This window comes from Haemaphysalis longicornis, unplaced genomic scaffold, assembly GCF_048455015.1.
Source record: "Haemaphysalis longicornis isolate Haplotype H1 unplaced genomic scaffold, Haemaphysalis longicornis Haplotype H1 scaffold_12, whole genome shotgun sequence".
Lineage (NCBI taxonomy): Eukaryota > Metazoa > Arthropoda > Arachnida > Ixodida > Ixodidae > Haemaphysalis > Haemaphysalis longicornis.
In genome coordinates this window covers 62,769,005-62,788,167 of record NW_027526225.1, presented here as the reverse complement: position 1 = coordinate 62,788,167, position 19,163 = coordinate 62,769,005, and the positions used below count along the sequence as shown (strand labels likewise).

The 19,163-nt window shown below is 45.1% G+C and overlaps 1 long non-coding RNA gene across 2 annotated transcripts in view; it reads right to left on the bottom strand.

The window, feature by feature from the left end:
* The window catches only part of LOC144162742 (uncharacterized), a 64,861-nt gene that overhangs the window by 44,540 nt on the left and 1,158 nt on the right, over positions 1-19,163 (bottom strand). Inside the window, exons 2-4 of one of the 2 annotated variants that reach the window (XR_013320756.1) lie at positions 17,862-18,026; positions 16,903-17,080; positions 13,295-13,353 (exon numbers count right to left, since the gene is read on the bottom strand). This is a non-coding gene — a long non-coding RNA (uncharacterized LOC144162742). Of the gene's footprint in view, positions 1-10,038; positions 13,354-16,902; positions 17,081-17,861; positions 18,027-19,163 lie in introns of those variants that run through there. The other variant, XR_013320757.1, reaches the window with a different exon arrangement.

Here is a 19,163-nt window from a genome sequence, read left to right as displayed (position 1 = left end):
AGCCATTAAGCAAAACAGTGCTCTATTGGCCACCGGATATACGAGACGCGTAGGCCAAATTGCAGCGAACAACCAGGAATAGTGTGCAGCACAATGCTTAAAACCCTGAAAAATACAATATCTGCTCATTATGTAATACGAATTGAATTATCACGGTCTGGCGAGGTCGAGTGCGTAAAATGGAAGACTCAGCCCTCAGGAGGCATGTATGAAGTTGGCAAAAAAAGCCAACCCCACTATGAGTAATTACGGCCAAGCCATTAAGCAAAACAGTGCTCTATTGGCCACCGGATATACGAGACGCGTAGGCCAAATTGCAGCGAACAACCAGGAATAGTGTGCAGCACAATGCTTAAAACCCTGAAAAATACAATATCTGCTCATTATGTAATACGAATTGAATTATCACGGTCTGGCGAGGTCGAGTGCGTAAAATGGAAGACTCAGCCCTCAGGAGGCATGTATGAAGTTGGCAAAAAAAGCCAACCCCACTATGAGTAATTACGGCCAAGCCATTAAGCAAAACAGTGCTCTATTGGCCACCGGATATACGAGACGCGTAGGCCAAATTGCAGCGAACAACCAGGAATAGTGTGCAGCACAATGCTTAAAACCCTGAAAAATACAATATCTGCTCATTATGTAATACGAATTGAATTATCACGGTCTGGCGAGGTCGAGTGCATAAAATGGAAGACTCAGCCCTCAGGAGGCATGTATGAAGTTGGCAAAAAAAGCCAACCCCACTATGAGTAATTACGGCCAAGCCATTAAGCAAAACAGTGCTCTATTGGCCACCGGATATACGAGACGCGTAGGCCAAATTGCAGCGAACAACCAGGAATAGTGTGCAGCACAATGCTTAAAACCCTGAAAAATACAATATCTGCTCATTATGTAATACGAATTGAATTATCACGGTCTGGCGAGGTCGAGTGCATAAAATGGAAGACTCAGCCCTCAGGAGGCATGTATGAAGTTGGCAAAAAAAGCCAACCCCACTATGAGTAATTACGGCCAAGCCATTAAGCAAAACAGTGCTCTATTGGCCACCGGATATACGAGACGCGTAGGCCAAATTGCAGCGAACAACCAGGAATAGTGTGCAGCACAATGCTTAAAACCCTGAAAAATACAATATCTGCTCATTATGTAATACGAATTGAATTATCACGGTCTGGCGAGGTCGAGTGCATAAAATGGAAGACTCAGCCCTCAGGAGGCATGTATGAAGTTGGCAAAAAAAGCCAACCCCACTATGAGTAATTACGGCCAAGCCATTAAGCAAAACAGTGCTCTATTGGCCACCGGATATACGAGACGCGTAGGCCAAATTGCAGCGAACAACCAGGAATAGTGTGCAGCACAATGCTTAAAACCCTGAAAAATACAATATCTGCTCATTATGTAATACGAATTGAATTATCACGGTCTGGCGAGGTCGAGTGCATAAAATGGAAGACTCAGCCCTCAGGAGGCATGTATGAAGTTGGCAAAAAAAGCCAACCCCACTATGAGTAATTACGGCCAAGCCATTAAGCAAAACAGTGCTCTATTGGCCACCGGATATACGAGACGCGTAGGCCAAATTGCAGCGAACAACCAGGAATAGTGTGCAGCACAATGCTTAAAACCCTGAAAAATACAATATCTGCTCATTATGTAATACGAATTGAATTATCACGGTCTGGCGAGGTCGAGTGCATAAAATGGAAGACTCAGCCCTCAGGAGGCATGTATGAAGTTGGCAAAAAAAGCCAACCCCACTATGAGTAATTACGGCCAAGCCATTAAGCAAAACAGTGCTCTATTGGCCACCGGATATACGAGACGCGTAGGCCAAATTGCAGCGAACAACCAGGAATAGTGTGCAGCACAATGCTTAAAACCCTGAAAAATACAATATCTGCTCATTATGTAATACGAATTGAATTATCACGGTCTGGCGAGGTCGAGTGCATAAAATGGAAGACTCAGCCCTCAGGAGGCATGTATGAAGTTGGCAAAAAAAGCCAACCCCACTATGAGTAATTACGGCCAAGCCATTAAGCAAAACAGTGCTCTATTGGCCACCGGATATACGAGACGCGTAGGCCAAATTGCAGCGAACAACCAGGAATAGTGTGCAGCACAATGCTTAAAACCCTGAAAAATACAATATCTGCTCATTATGTAATACGAATTGAATTATCACGGTCTGGCGAGGTCGAGTGCATAAAATGGAAGACTCAGCCCTCAGGAGGCATGTATGAAGTTGGCAAAAAAAGCCAACCCCACTATGAGTAATTACGGCCAAGCCATTAAGCAAAACAGTGCTCTATTGGCCACCGGATATACGAGACGCGTAGGCCAAATTGCAGCGAACAACCAGGAATAGTGTGCAGCACAATGCTTAAAACCCTGAAAAATACAATATCTGCTCATTATGTAATACGAATTGAATTATCACGGTCTGGCGAGGTCGAGTGCATAAAATGGAAGACTCAGCCCTCAGGAGGCATGTATGAAGTTGGCAAAAAAAGCCAACCCCACTATGAGTAATTACGGCCAAGCCATTAAGCAAAACAGTGCTCTATTGGCCACCGGATATACGAGACGCGTAGGCCAAATTGCAGCGAACAACCAGGAATAGTGTGCAGCACAATGCTTAAAACCCTGAAAAATACAATATCTGCTCATTATGTAATACGAATTGAATTATCACGGTCTGGCGAGGTCGAGTGCATAAAATGGAAGACTCAGCCCTCAGGAGGCATGTATGAAGTTGGCAAAAAAAGCCAACCCCACTATGAGTAATTACGGCCAAGCCATTAAGCAAAACAGTGCTCTATTGGCCACCGGATATACGAGACGCGTAGGCCAAATTGCAGCGAACAACCAGGAATAGTGTGCAGCACAATGCTTAAAACCCTGAAAAATACAATATCTGCTCATTATGTAATACGAATTGAATTATCACGGTCTGGCGAGGTCGAGTGCGTAAAATGGAAGACTCAGCCCTCAGGAGGCATGTATGAAGTTGGCAAAAAAAGCCAACCCCACTATGAGTAATTACGGCCAAGCCATTAAGCAAAACAGTGTTCTATTGGCCACCGGATATACGAGACGCGTAGGCCAAATTGCAGCGAACAACCAGGAATAGTGTGCAGCACAATGCTTAAAACCCTGAAAAATACAATATCTGCTCATTATGTAATACGAATTGAATTATCACGGTCTGGCGAGGTCGAGTGCGTAAAATGGAAGACTCAGCCCTCAGGAGGCATGTATGAAGTTGGCAAAAAAAGCCAACCCCACTATGAGTAATTACGGCCAAGCCATTAAGCAAAACAGTGCTCTATTGGCCACCGGATATACGAGACGCGTAGGCCAAATTGCAGCGAACAACCAGGAATAGTGTGCAGCACAATGCTTAAAACCCTGAAAAATACAATATCTGCTCATTATGTAATACGAATTGAATTATCACGGTCTGGCGAGGTCGAGTGCATAAAATGGAAGACTCAGCCCTCAGGAGGCATGTATGAAGTTGGCAAAAAAAGCCAACCCCACTATGAGTAATTACGGCCAAGCCATTAAGCAAAACAGTGCTCTATTGGCCACCGGATATACGAGACGCGTAGGCCAAATTGCAGCGAACAACCAGGAATAGTGTGCAGCACAATGCTTAAAACCCTGAAAAATACAATATCTGCTCATTATGTAATACGAATTGAATTATCACGGTCTGGCGAGGTCGAGTGCATAAAATGGAAGACTCAGCCCTCAGGAGGCATGTATGAAGTTGGCAAAAAAAGCCAACCCCACTATGAGTAATTACGGCCAAGCCATTAAGCAAAACAGTGCTCTATTGGCCACCGGATATACGAGACGCGTAGGCCAAATCGCAGCGAACAACCAGGAATAGTGTGCAGCACAATGCTTAAAACCCTGAAAAATACAATATCTGCTCATTATGTAATACGAATTGAATTATCACGGTCTGGCGAGGTCGAGTGCATAAAATGGAAGACTCAGCCCTCAGGAGGCATGTATGAAGTTGGCAAAAAAAAGCCAACCCCACTATGAGTAATTACGGCCAAGCCATTAAGCAAAACAGTGCTCTATTGGCCACCGGATATACGAGACGCGTAGGCCAAATTGCAGCGAACAACCAGGAATAGTGTGCAGCACAATGCTTAAAACCCTGAAAAATACAATATCTGCTCATTATGTAATACGAATTGAATTATCACGGTCTGGCGAGGTCGAGTGCATAAAATGGAAGACTCAGCCCTCAGGAGGCATGTATGAAGTTGGCAAAAAAAGCCAACCCCACTATGAGTAATTACGGCCAAGCCATTAAGCAAAACAGTGCTCTATTGGCCACCGGATATACGAGACGCGTAGGCCAAATTGCAGCGAACAACCAGGAATAGTGTGCAGCACAATGCTTAAAACCCTGAAAAATACAATATCTGCTCATTATGTAATACGAATTGAATTATCACGGTCTGGCGAGGTCGAGTGCATAAAATGGAAGACTCAGCCCTCAGGAGGCATGTATGAAGTTGGCAAAAAAAGCCAACCCCACTATGAGTAATTACGGCCAAGCCATTAAGCAAAACAGTGCTCTATTGGCCACCGGATATACGAGACGCGTAGGCCAAATTGCAGCGAACAACCAGGAATAGTGTGCAGCACAATGCTTAAAACCCTGAAAAATACAATATCTGCTCATTATGTAATACGAATTGAATTATCACGGTCTGGCGAGGTCGAGTGCATAAAATGGAAGACTCAGCCCTCAGGAGGCATGTATGAAGTTGGCAAAAAAAGCCAACCCCACTATGAGTAATTACGGCCAAGCCATTAAGCAAAACAGTGCTCTATTGGCCACCGGATATACGAGACGCGTAGGCCAAATTGCAGCGAACAACCAGGAATAGTGTGCAGCACAATGCTTAAAACCCTGAAAAATACAATATCTGCTCATTATGTAATACGAATTGAATTATCACGGTCTGGCGAGGTCGAGTGCATAAAATGGAAGACTCAGCCCTCAGGAGGCATGTATGAAGTTGGCAAAAAAAGCCAACCCCACTATGAGTAATTACGGCCAAGCCATTAAGCAAAACAGTGCTCTATTGGCCACCGGATATACGAGACGCGTAGGCCAAATTGCAGCGAACAACCAGGAATAGTGTGCAGCACAATGCTTAAAACCCTGAAAAATACAATATCTGCTCATTATGTAATACGAATTGAATTATCACGGTCTGGCGAGGTCGAGTGCATAAAATGGAAGACTCAGCCCTCAGGAGGCATGTATGAAGTTGGCAAAAAAAGCCAACCCCACTATGAGTAATTACGGCCAAGCCATTAAGCAAAACAGTGCTCTATTGGCCACCGGATATACGAGACGCGTAGGCCAAATTGCAGCGAACAACCAGGAATAGTGTGCAGCACAATGCTTAAAACCCTGAAAAATACAATATCTGCTCATTATGTAATACGAATTGAATTATCACGGTCTGGCGAGGTCGAGTGCATAAAATGGAAGACTCAGCCCTCAGGAGGCATGTATGAAGTTGGCAAAAAAAGCCAACCCCACTATGAGTAATTACGGCCAAGCCATTAAGCAAAACAGTGCTCTATTGGCCACCGGATATACGAGACGCGTAGGCCAAATTGCAGCGAACAACCAGGAATAGTGTGCAGCACAATGCTTAAAACCCTGAAAAATACAATATCTGCTCATTATGTAATACGAATTGAATTATCACGGTCTGGCGAGGTCGAGTGCATAAAATGGAAGACTCAGCCCTCAGGAGGCATGTATGAAGTTGGCAAAAAAAGCCAACCCCACTATGAGTAATTACGGCCAAGCCATTAAGCAAAACAGTGCTCTATTGGCCACCGGATATACGAGACGCGTAGGCCAAATTGCAGCGAACAACCAGGAATAGTGTGCAGCACAATGCTTAAAACCCTGAAAAATACAATATCTGCTCATTATGTAATACGAATTGAATTATCACGGTCTGGCGAGGTCGAGTGCATAAAATGGAAGACTCAGCCCTCAGGAGGCATGTATGAAGTTGGCAAAAAAAGCCAACCCCACTATGAGTAATTACGGCCAAGCCATTAAGCAAAACAGTGCTCTATTGGCCACCGGATATACGAGACGCGTAGGCCAAATTGCAGCGAACAACCAGGAATAGTGTGCAGCACAATGCTTAAAACCCTGAAAAATACAATATCTGCTCATTATGTAATACGAATTGAATTATCACGGTCTGGCGAGGTCGAGTGCATAAAATGGAAGACTCAGCCCTCAGGAGGCATGTATGAAGTTGGCAAAAAAAGCCAACCCCACTATGAGTAATTACGGCCAAGCCATTAAGCAAAACAGTGCTCTATTGGCCACCGGATATACGAGACGCGTAGGCCAAATTGCAGCGAACAACCAGGAATAGTGTGCAGCACAATGCTTAAAACCCTGAAAAATACAATATCTGCTCATTATGTAATACGAATTGAATTATCACGGTCTGGCGAGGTCGAGTGCGTAAAATGGAAGACTCAGCCCTCAGGAGGCATGTATGAAGTTGGCAAAAAAAGCCAACCCCACTATGAGTAATTACGGCCAAGCCATTAAGCAAAACAGTGCTCTATTGGCCACCGGATATACGAGACGCGTAGGCCAAATTGCAGCGAACAACCAGGAATAGTGTGCAGCACAATGCTTAAAACCCTGAAAAATACAATATCTGCTCATTATGTAATACGAATTGAATTATCACGGTCTGGCGAGGTCGAGTGCATAAAATGGAAGACTCAGCCCTCAGGAGGCATGTGTGAAGTTGGCAAAAAAAGCCAACCCCACTATGAGTAATTACGGCCAAGCCATTAAGCAAAACAGTGCTCTATTGGCCACCGGATATACGAGACGCGTAGGCCAAATTGCAGCGAACAACCAGGAATAGTGTGCAGCACAATGCTTAAAACCCTGAAAAATACAATATCTGCTCATTATGTAATACGAATTGAATTATCACGGTCTGGCGAGGTCGAGTGCATAAAATGGAAGACTCAGCCCTCAGGAGGCATGTATGAAGTTGGCAAAAAAAGCCAACCCCACTATGAGTAATTACGGCCAAGCCATTAAGCAAAACAGTGCTCTATTGGCCACCGGATATACGAGACGCGTAGGCCAAATTGCAGCGAACAACCAGGAATAGTGTGCAGCACAATGCTTAAAACCCTGAAAAATACAATATCTGCTCATTATGTAATACGAATTGAATTATCACGGTCTGGCGAGGTCGAGTGCATAAAATGGAAGACTCAGCCCTCAGGAGGCATGTATGAAGTTGGCAAAAAAAGCCAACCCCACTATGAGTAATTACGGCCAAGCCATTAAGCAAAACAGTGCTCTATTGGCCACCGGATATACGAGACGCGTAGGCCAAATTGCAGCGAACAACCAGGAATAGTGTGCAGCACAATGCTTAAAACCCTGAAAAATACAATATCTGCTCATTATGTAATACGAATTGAATTATCACGGTCTGGCGAGGTCGAGTGCATAAAATGGAAGACTCAGCCCTCAGGAGGCATGTATGAAGTTGGCAAAAAAAAGCCAACCCCACTATGAGTAATTACGGCCAAGCCATTAAGCAAAACAGTGCTCTATTGGCCACCGGATATACGAGACGCGTAGGCCAAATTGCAGCGAACAACCAGGAATAGTGTGCAGCACAATGCTTAAAACCCTGAAAAATACAATATCTGCTCATTATGTAATACGAATTGAATTATCACGGTCTGGCGAGGTCGAGTGCATAAAATGGAAGACTCAGCCCTCAGGAGGCATGTATGAAGTTGGCAAAAAAAGCCAACCCCACTATGAGTAATTACGGCCAAGCCATTAAGCAAAACAGTGCTCTATTGGCCACCGGATATACGAGACGCGTAGGCCAAATTGCAGCGAACAACCAGGAATAGTGTGCAGCACAATGCTTAAAACCCTGAAAAATACAATATCTGCTCATTATGTAATACGAATTGAATTATCACGGTCTGGCGAGGTCGAGTGCATAAAATGGAAGACTCAGCCCTCAGGAGGCATGTATGAAGTTGGCAAAAAAAGCCAACCCCACTATGAGTAATTACGGCCAAGCCATTAAGCAAAACAGTGCTCTATTGGCCACCGGATATACGAGACGCGTAGGCCAAATTGCAGCGAACAACCAGGAATAGTGTGCAGCACAATGCTTAAAACCCTGAAAAATACAATATCTGCTCATTATGTAATACGAATTGAATTATCACGGTCTGGCGAGGTCGAGTGCATAAAATGGAAGACTCAGCCCTCAGGAGGCATGTATGAAGTTGGCAAAAAAAGCCAACCCCACTATGAGTAATTACGGCCAAGCCATTAAGCAAAACAGTGCTCTATTGGCCACCGGATATACGAGACGCGTAGGCCAAATTGCAGCGAACAACCAGGAATAGTGTGCAGCACAATGCTTAAAACCCTGAAAAATACAATATCTGCTCATTATGTAATACGAATTGAATTATCACGGTCTGGCGAGGTCGAGTGCATAAAATGGAAGACTCAGCCCTCAGGAGGCATGTATGAAGTTGGCAAAAAAAGCCAACCCCACTATGAGTAATTACGGCCAAGCCATTAAGCAAAACAGTGCTCTATTGGCCACCGGATATACGAGACGCGTAGGCCAAATTGCAGCGAACAACCAGGAATAGTGTGCAGCACAATGCTTAAAACCCTGAAAAATACAATATCTGCTCATTATGTAATACGAATTGAATTATCACGGTCTGGCGAGGTCGAGTGCGTAAAATGGAAGACTCAGCCCTCAGGAGGCATGTATGAAGTTGGCAAAAAAAGCCAACCCCACTATGAGTAATTACGGCCAAGCCATTAAGCAAAACAGTGCTCTATTGGCCACCGGATATACGAGACGCGTAGGCCAAATTGCAGCGAACAACCAGGAATAGTGTGCAGCACAATGCTTAAAACCCTGAAAAATACAATATCTGCTCATTATGTAATACGAATTGAATTATCACGGTCTGGCGAGGTCGAGTGCGTAAAATGGAAGACTCAGCCCTCAGGAGGCATGTATGAAGTTGGCAAAAAAAGCCAACCCCACTATGAGTAATTACGGCCAAGCCATTAAGCAAAACAGTGCTCTATTGGCCACCGGATATACGAGACGCGTAGGCCAAATTGCAGCGAACAACCAGGAATAGTGTGCAGCACAATGCTTAAAACCCTGAAAAATACAATATCTGCTCATTATGTAATACGAATTGAATTATCACGGTCTGGCGAGGTCGAGTGCATAAAATGGAAGACTCAGCCCTCAGGAGGCATGTATGAAGTTGGCAAAAAAAGCCAACCCCACTATGAGTAATTACGGCCAAGCCATTAAGCAAAACAGTGCTCTATTGGCCACCGGATATACGAGACGCGTAGGCCAAATTGCAGCGAACAACCAGGAATAGTGTGCAGCACAATGCTTAAAACCCTGAAAAATACAATATCTGCTCATTATGTAATACGAATTGAATTATCACGGTCTGGCGAGGTCGAGTGCATAAAATGGAAGACTCAGCCCTCAGGAGGCATGTATGAAGTTGGCAAAAAAAGCCAACCCCACTATGAGTAATTACGGCCAAGCCATTAAGCAAAACAGTGCTCTATTGGCCACCGGATATACGAGACGCGTAGGCCAAATTGCAGCGAACAACCAGGAATAGTGTGCAGCACAATGCTTAAAACCCTGAAAAATACAATATCTGCTCATTATGTAATACGAATTGAATTATCACGGTCTGGCGAGGTCGAGTGCATAAAATGGAAGACTCAGCCCTCAGGAGGCATGTATGAAGTTGGCAAAAAAAGCCAACCCCACTATGAGTAATTACGGCCAAGCCATTAAGCAAAACAGTGCTCTATTGGCCACCGGATATACGAGACGCGTAGGCCAAATTGCAGCGAACAACCAGGAATAGTGTGCAGCACAATGCTTAAAACCCTGAAAAATACAATATCTGCTCATTATGTAATACGAATTGAATTATCACGGTCTGGCGAGGTCGAGTGCATAAAATGGAAGACTCAGCCCTCAGGAGGCATGTATGAAGTTGGCAAGTTGGCAAGCATCCACGATTCCGCTTTTCTGTCGACAGTAATTTGCTCCCAATGAACCAAGTTCTTTGCCCCTGTGTTTTTAAATACGTGGAGTGCTTAGCGCATCGCCCCTCGCGCAGCTCCGTATCATCGTGACATCGCTGACTGCCCGAACGAAGCTTTGTAGCCAGGCCAGCGACCGAAGCGGTGTGTGTGTGTGTGTTGCGGGCGTGTTCACGATGAAATGCGACGTTGTGTTTCTGCGGGTGGACAGTGCTTCTCGTGCTCTGGATTATCTTTCTCGAGCGACGTACGACTCAACCTCACATTGGGTATGTACAGTGTGCGTGGCTAAAAGCCCTCTCGGCTTGAGCGCCAGAGTCCTCGGCTTGAGCGCCAGACTTGCTGTCCCACCCCGCAAACCGCGCGCGAGGTGAGTGCCGAATTTACAACGGGCAGGAGGAGGCAACTGATCGCCAGTCGACCGCAGTTCAGACTTGCAACGCATGTCGTGACGTTGTGTTCGTTCGAAATGCCTCTCTGGATTGTTTTGAAGTTGAATAAAATGTGTGCGTCAAACCCGGGCATTCAGTTCAGGGCGTTCTGTGCGATTGCACGAAAGAAGTTCTGCGGGACTTCAACGCTTTTTTTATGGAACGTACCCAGGTAAGAGAATATTCATGTCGTGTTATGGCCGTGTTGCATTCAATACTAACGGGAAAGCGTTTGTTTACAATTGTTTGGATAGTCGTAAAATCTCCAAGCACACCGGCACTTCGCTCGCAGATCAGCCGGCGAGTCATTTCGCAAAACATGAGAGATGGCGCCGTATGCATTAGCGTGCCGCTACGCAAAACTGATGAGACGCTCTACTAAAACTCCGCTCGCGGTGTTTACGCAGTGGGACGCAAAAATTTAGCGTTTAGCGTACGCAAAGGCAACAAACGCTGTACTGAAACTCTCTATTGTCTTCACCGAATCACCATGTACCGAAACTGGAGGCTAACATAGAGAACCTCCAACAAATCAGAAGTGATGCAATTGAATTGGATTCTGATATATTTAACTTGATCAAAGAAGAAATTGAGCAGGAGGTTGAGGAGGTGCATCGATACATGCTCTGCCTTTTTAGAGCTAACGCTTACCTCCAACATTGGTTACAGTGCCTCAAGAACAAGCAGCTTTTAGACGCGAGATCTACATTCTTTTTTGAAATGGCCAGCTCCTTCAAAACCCCGAGAGAGTTTTTATACTAGTTAGCCGAAAAACTGCCTGTTCGTCACAATGGGGACATCGAGAACTTACCATCAACCACGGAGCTTGGGAAAACAGAAACGGTCGCTATCGAATTGAGCGTAGCGTAAGCTCCTGAAGAAACGTGCATTGAGCCGTTACCAGGTCAGTTTGAGTACATCTTCGTCCCAGACTTCATGTACGGCGAAGGCTCCCCTGAAAATCTCGAAGCTGTACCTACACACGCATGCAACTACTTGCCCCCACCTATTGTGTTTGAAAAAGGTCGGCTTGATAGTGTAGGCCCACAAATTATGGCATGCATAAAGCCTGTCCACAAAGACATGGTTACCCACTAGGCAAGACTTGTATAGGAGAAAGCATCGTTGGCGTGGAACCTCCAGTCAGTGGAATGTTCCCAACACCTTTACAGCACCGAAAAGTGATTACAAGACTAAAACGCAGACATGGAGACCCGTGAACTGCAGATACAGCCAACATCTATCACTGAACGTAACCGACCGTACACTCAAGTTCAAGACTCAGCAGAACTTTCGGAAAACAGCATTTGCACGTGCCAGAGACGTGCACCATCAGCGCCGAAATCAAGGAAATGTGCAGTCTGGCCTTTTTAATACCAATACAAACTTTCTGTTGTTCGTGTCACCGCTACAACACTCAGCACTTCTGAAGCGGCAACGCAAGTTGAAGCACCGCTGGAAACAGAAGTGATGAACACACCTGGAAACCACTGGAAGGAGAAATGTTACGGACAGAAAGTCCAAGTTTTAGGACGATAGACTATAATTGTTCATGCCCGCCCCATTTCTTACGGGCGGGAGTAAAGGATGTGACAAGACACGACCACCGATATTGTACTGACGCTGTTCAAACAGGACGACGACGAAGCTGCCAACAACGGTGAACGTGTCTAAAGATGTCGACGAAGAACCAATCGACCTTGTTTTGTCACTGCGTGGCTCAACTCACAAGATGCAGCAGCAGAAGCAGCAGACTGTCAAGTAAAACAGCAGCGTCGGAATTCCCTCGACAAGCAAAGTGACTCGCGTGCTTGCCGTTGAGAGGTACACTGAGCGCACATCAAGAGCGGTGCACCAGCGCGAGCCTTGACGAGGAGCCTGAGCTTCTACTCAGGTGTTTCGATGAACTGCAGGATTCGCTGAGCTATAGAATCGTTCTAAAAAGAGCTGCAATGCCCAGACATTACCGATCGCCAGCAGAAACAAAGGTATTGGACTGCCAGCAAGACTGGCAGCCTCCCTGTCCGTTTCATGCTTGTAGCTGTTTGCGGCAGACGCATGCTGCGGCGGTGGGAGTATGTTAAATCCCTTGCTTTGGGTATGTGCAATCAACATCACTATCATCGCACACATAATCCAGTCATTAAAGCAGAGAACCCCGTTCCAATCAGCGATGACACCGAACCCTGCTGCCTGTATTCTCTTGCCTTAACAAGGCACACACAACCAATGCACGTGCCAATCACAGCATACTTGGTACTTTGGTAACTACACATTGATTGGCCCTCGATGAAGGATGAACGAGCAACAGGTATGTACACACTTTTTCACCCCTAATATCTGCCTTTCCCGAAACACCCACCATCAAAGCAACTCCGTCCATACACGTGCACACACTCAGAACCCGCCAAACACTACCCTACTAGTAGCTGAACAAATGGAATTCATAATAAGGCACACATTACAGTATCAGTGGGAGCAGCTCACAGTTTGACCAAGGGTCGCGAGAAGGCAGTCGATCACCTTTCATCAGATCGGTAAAGCTATTGATGAAGGATGCTGCAGTACACAATGCCCAACCATCTTATAGTATGACGTACAAAACGAAAGGAGGGGAGCAAATTCCTCCCCTTCAGCAAGTCTGCTTCATCACCTGTTGAACTTGGTTGGCTGCCTCCATGACATGGTTCTTCACCACCGCAGAGTTGAAGCCTGTGAAGAAGAGAGTTTCCGACCAATCACCATCCTTGAATTTTCTATTATTATTTTTTAAGCAAGTTAGAGTCGCTTCGGCCCCATCTCACGAAACAACACTACTCGCAAACCAATTCATAATTTAACACCACAGCTCTGACGCTGAAGTGCCGCAAAGCAGCGAGCACTCCTGGATACTCGTCAGGGCACGCACTTGATTTGTTTTCACTTCTTCGCACAGCGCCAAAGCTGAGTGGAGAAGCCAACTGTGCACACTATGCCGTCAACAGCTCATTTACAGCACATTTTACAGCTCATTAACTTGGTGTTTGAAATGGGCACTAAAAATGGCTTTTTGCAACCGGTGCCACCAAAGTTTAATGAGCTGTAAAATTAGTTCTAAGCAGTGCATCAAAAAAGCGATTCTCTTACTGCACTTACCAGGGTTCAGACAGAGTATTGGAAAATATAAAGATTACAGTTTTATGGCTTACACTGCTTTGTCTATTGTTCCTCCAAAAATAGCAAATTGTCTCTAATTATGTTGGTAACTAACTGACTGACTCAAAAAAAAAAAAAAAAAAAAATCCACATTTGAAATCAGAGGGGAAAAAGCAGCAAGACTGACAAGTTCACAGAGTTTACTTAACAATTAAGAAGCTGTTTTAAGAGCAGAGCAGCAGAACACTAACACCCCCGTCCTCGTCATGCAAAAATACGTTCAGTCAAGGCTTTAGGAGAAATCAATGGCAATTTAAAAAATAATTTGCATAAAATAGTGTGCACACCCTACAGTGACCAAATATGGAGTATTTTGCTAAGCAAAGCCTGTTGACTCGGAGCAGCACGCTTTCGTTATGGTAACGACCTTGCACGCAACGTTTCAAACTGTGTGACATGCACTGCCTGAACTAGACGTTCCCTTCAGACCAAGGACACCCCGTAATCATGCAGAGTAAAGGCGTTAGCAATTCCCAACACAAAGTTGCTTCACATCCACCCCCGACAAGTAAAGCAGCAACTACTACAGTGCCTGGTGATAGAAATTCCAAAAGCATTATTGGCGTTTACTCTCGATTAACCACATTTGTGTGTAGTCCCTTAGAAACTGAGAACCAGATCAGTGTTTGGCTGTAGAGACAAGGTTAGGGCAGAGAAAAAAACATGGGAACAAGGAGGAGGATCAGCTTTCAGAGCAAGTAATCTGCAAGTGACGGGTTTCCCGTACAAACATGAGGCACTAACAGTTCGTAAATAGAGTCTGTGAAAATAGGTTAGATTAATCTTTATGCTTAGTAATAATTTCAAGTGCTAGAAAAGAATTACATAACCAAGTACTGTACCATTTATTCCCACTGAAGAGCAGTTTGCTCTCATTTGAACCCCCCCCCACCCTTCCGAAACACATGCAGGCTGCCTGGCTGCCATTCTGAACTTGTGAACATGACAGAAGACCAACGTAATACATGGGAAAGCTTTTTAGTTGTATTGAGGCACCTAATGAAGACACAAGATTATAGCACGGACGATGGCTGTTGGATAGGCCACAGTATCAGACTGCATGGAACTTTCATTTCTCCTTTCTTCAATACAAAAAACATTTTACTTTTGGCTGCTTTCTGAGACCGAGCTTGAAATCCAGCCCTCGAGAAACACGAGTTTATGCATGCGCATAAAATCCACTTTGCAGGTATTTTTTACAGCAAGCCTAAGGTACATCATGTGCTTCTAACTAAGCAGTTGTTGTTAGTTTTAAAACAAGCAGGGGATGAAAAAAAAAAGGGGGGGGGGGGAAATAAAAACAGAAAAAGAATGTAGCTACTATCACACTTTTCTCGTCCAACGGTACGCAGACTAAAAATTTTTTCGCCGGCATTCTTCTGGAGAGCTGAAATTTTCGATGCAGGATTTACATCTTTGCTTTTGGTGGCCCAGCGCTGGTGCCTTAGCTCCTTGGCTGATAAATGATGTAGTGTGCCTGGCACAGCATTTAACCCATAGACAATGAAAATTGTGCACTCAGTGACAGAGGCTCGCGCTTTGAGCGCAGTGAACAGTTCAGCACAGATGAGGCTGTAAAGTGACACCCCAAAAGGGCCCTCCCGCCCCACCATCTTTTTAGGGCCATGCAGACAAAACACAAGTTTAATTCATCCGAAAGATTGCCTCATTACAATCACACTGACACCACTTTTAACGCACACTTCACTCGAATAAGCTATATAATTAGGAAAAAAATGGAATGGCCATGCGACCCACTAGCTCATTTCCCACAACAGAACCTATGATGTCATATGTGCCCAGCTGTGCGATTGGCTGAGGCCGCCAAAAGCAAACGCAAATTAGGCAGGGCTTACAAGCTTGCCGAATGAGCAATTTGCACCTAAATGTAGGGCACATTCTTTTTATAGCAGCAAGAATGGTTGGGTGAGCAGTGCAAGTTACGAAAGTGCACGTAAACATACCGATGCGTACTGCTGTTGGCACTGAAAGCACTATGCTTGTTTAGCTGCACAGCAGTGCGGCTCTTTGAGGTTGTCTTACATGACACTGGCCGATTGGTGTAAGCGACAGCGTCTTACGGGACCATAGTTGTCGAGTGAACACCATGCCTCACGAAAAGATTATTTTCTACATCAACAAAAACAAGCCAGGTGCAAATTAGTTAAAAAAAAAAAAACAACGCAAAGGCAGAAAATGGTTCTTCACGGTATGATGGCGCCATCTAGGTTGACTAACAGTAAGTGAGGCTCCGCAATCGGCTGGAGAGCGGTTCCTGTGATGTCACTGCAGACGCCGCGAAAACACACGATTTGGTGGGTGCGTCAAAATTTTAACTTCATTAAATTGATTAGTTTCTTAGTGAATAAAGCACCGTTTGCCTCTGGACAAGCGCTGGAGGCACTATAGAACACAAAATCTTTCGCATAAAACGAACCTGTATTTTGTCTGCTTGGCTCCTTTAATGAGGCCGCACAAGTCGCAAGCAAAGGGAGTCAACAGTTGGTAATGATGGACTTTCGACTACAATTTCAGATGCAAGTGATGAAAAAAAAATAAATAAATAATAGGAAGGAAGACATAAGTTTATCCTTGTTAAGATGGTGCATGTCCTTATGAACTTTTGCACCTTACTCCAGCGCTGCTGTGGCTATAAAACTAGTGCTTCAGGTTCTTAATTCTGCAATCCAACATCAGTGTTTTACTGGGATCCAAACTTGAAGACGCAATGGGTGCTTTAATTAAGTAATTGATTGTAGGGTTTAACGTGCTGCAGTGTACAGCTCTGGATTAGTTTTGAGGGCATTTTCGTTTTCAGCCTGTCAAAACAGCCACCCCTGCGGCTGGAAAATTGAACCTCCATCCTTGGGCTCAGCAGCACGACACCATAACCACTCAGCCAGCGCGGCGGGTACTTAACCGTCGCTTCAAACAGAAGTTATACCTAATTTTAACCCCACCCCTTCATATACATTACATTTCTCGACAATCGGAAGACAACCAGAACAGCCCCGGATCAACTGGCGGAAGAAGTCCCCAAGGGCCACTGAGTGCTGGACCACTCACACTGCCAAGGCTCCGTCAGCAGGCCATCCGGTTGCTGTAGAATGCTCTCCAGCTCGCCATCCAGGGGCAGTACGGTGGACTGTCCGTTTCCCATGACCATCTGGCTGCCAAGGTCTTCCAGGAAGCCTGACAGCATCAGCCCACTCAGGTCCCCAGAGGTTCACTGCTTGGAAGGTTCCTTGGGACAGAGAGGGGGACAGAGGGAAAGTGCTTAACTGGGCTGTGAAGACAAAGCACAACTTTGTTCAATTTGGAAGAAGCAGCCTTTGGCGACTCACTCAGTCACATTCTAGCCACCAATAGGGTTGTCAGGTCTGGCGATTTGTCGCCAAAGTGGCGACTTTTTGAGACTCGTGGCGATGGAAATTTCAGCGTGGCGACTCGGCTACTTTGGCTCCTTTGAGCACTGGTGATTTTATATATTTCTGGGCCCTTCCAACGCCCCACTTTCAACAAAAAAGGCTATGTATGCCATTTCAGTGCATTTCAGCCGTCAAGACAAACTGAACAAACATAACAGAACAAACTTTTAGGCAGACGACGGTAATCAGGTACAGTCTAAAAAAAGGTCCCAACGCATCAGTCACTAAAACACACCACCATACAGTACTACTTCCCTGCCCAAATGAAAATTTGCCCTGCTCTTTTTATTATCGGGTACATAGCGTCAAAGCCTTCAAGCAGTGCCATAAGTCTAAAGTGTAATGTATGCTTCAGTAGTTTATGGGAGCTTGAGATTTCATGCAGGGTGCTGGGAAGTGTGTATGACGATGAATAACAGGCACGAACATAGCAAGGCAGCGAAAGTGGTAAAACATGGGGTGCAGCGAATGCGCAATCGAAGTCATTCATATCCTTTGAATATTTTACCTAAACCTGCCAATTTAAGCTTTTTTGTAGACAGTAGTTAACCATTGTCGCTTTCCCACACCACAGCAAACAAAGTTGAAAGGCCCCACCTTTCAACTTGTGGATCTCCACGAACCAGTCCAAGCTCTTAGACGGCAGCCAACCACCGCTGGCTGGTTGCTCAGGAGCCAGCCCCGCTGGTTACCGTGCCACCATGCATTGGGAGCAGCGCACATCACTGGGCCCGTGCCTCCCATCTCTCCTCTCGACAGCGTCTGCACTTGCATGCAATGGCAAAGAAATTGGAAGAACTCCTCAGTGTTTTTACTGTTTTAACAACAAAGTTGTTTAGCAAATCGTAGTTTTTCATGTCCAAGGTTAAAAATACCAAGAACTTGCCGAGCGCGCGCACATGAGTGCGGGCCTCGCGGCGACCACCCGGCAGTTAACAAAACCAAGAAAATTCCCACCATTCATGTGTGCCTGTCTCGCGACGACCGCCCAGAGTGCCCTGTGCACGTTTGTCAAGCCAAGCATACCCGCTTAGGGAGATTGGCCTAAATTGGAGGGAAAAAAAAAAAAAAAAGAAAGACTCCGGCTTTCGCCGTAATCGTGGCAACAAGCTTGGAACGAGAAAGACACGTCATGGTGTATGTCCTCCAGGGTGATGTCCAATGATGATCACTTCAAAAGAATGAAGGAAGCTTCAACTTATAGCAACAATGATAGATCGTTGCAACAGCAAAGAAGGAGCGAATTGGCTGCAATCGTGTACTTCAACCATCGCGACGGACGTGAAGGTTGCGTACAGGTTCACTACCTTCAAGTCTTACTACGTGTTAGTGTGAACTTCCTTAATTTTTTTAGATGCAGAGTAAAGAACTGTCTCTCACTTGTGGTGTTAAGGGCTTCATGTCACAGAAAAGCTGGCACTGGCTAGCATAAGTGCACAGTAATACAATGCGAATAAGTTCATCTACCACTATCAAGGCAATGCATAAGTGTCTTCCAAATTTTTTTCAAACTTGGTTTAAGTTTTTTGCTTCCACTTGGTTCATCATCCCCATCAATCCTTCTTTTATAAAAGAAAATAATTAAATATGAAGAAGAATTTATCAAAAAAATGTCTGGACGACTTCAGGGGGCTCAATAAATCCTGCATTCAGTTGATTTTCAGCCACCTTCATTGTGCACTTAACCACAGCTTCATTTCCCAATTACCTAAACGTCCCTTGCCCTGTGCTGTCCCATTTTCGCCTCATCTCCTACTGTTCATTGGTTCTTTTCTGTCCTTCACAATATCTTGCAAAAAGTTTGAGATTTTTATCTCCTGCCTGCACCTCGCCCCAGAAGGTCTGGCAAACAACTACCTCAATGCTGTAAGGTTAAATGTGCTTCTGCAAATGCAATGA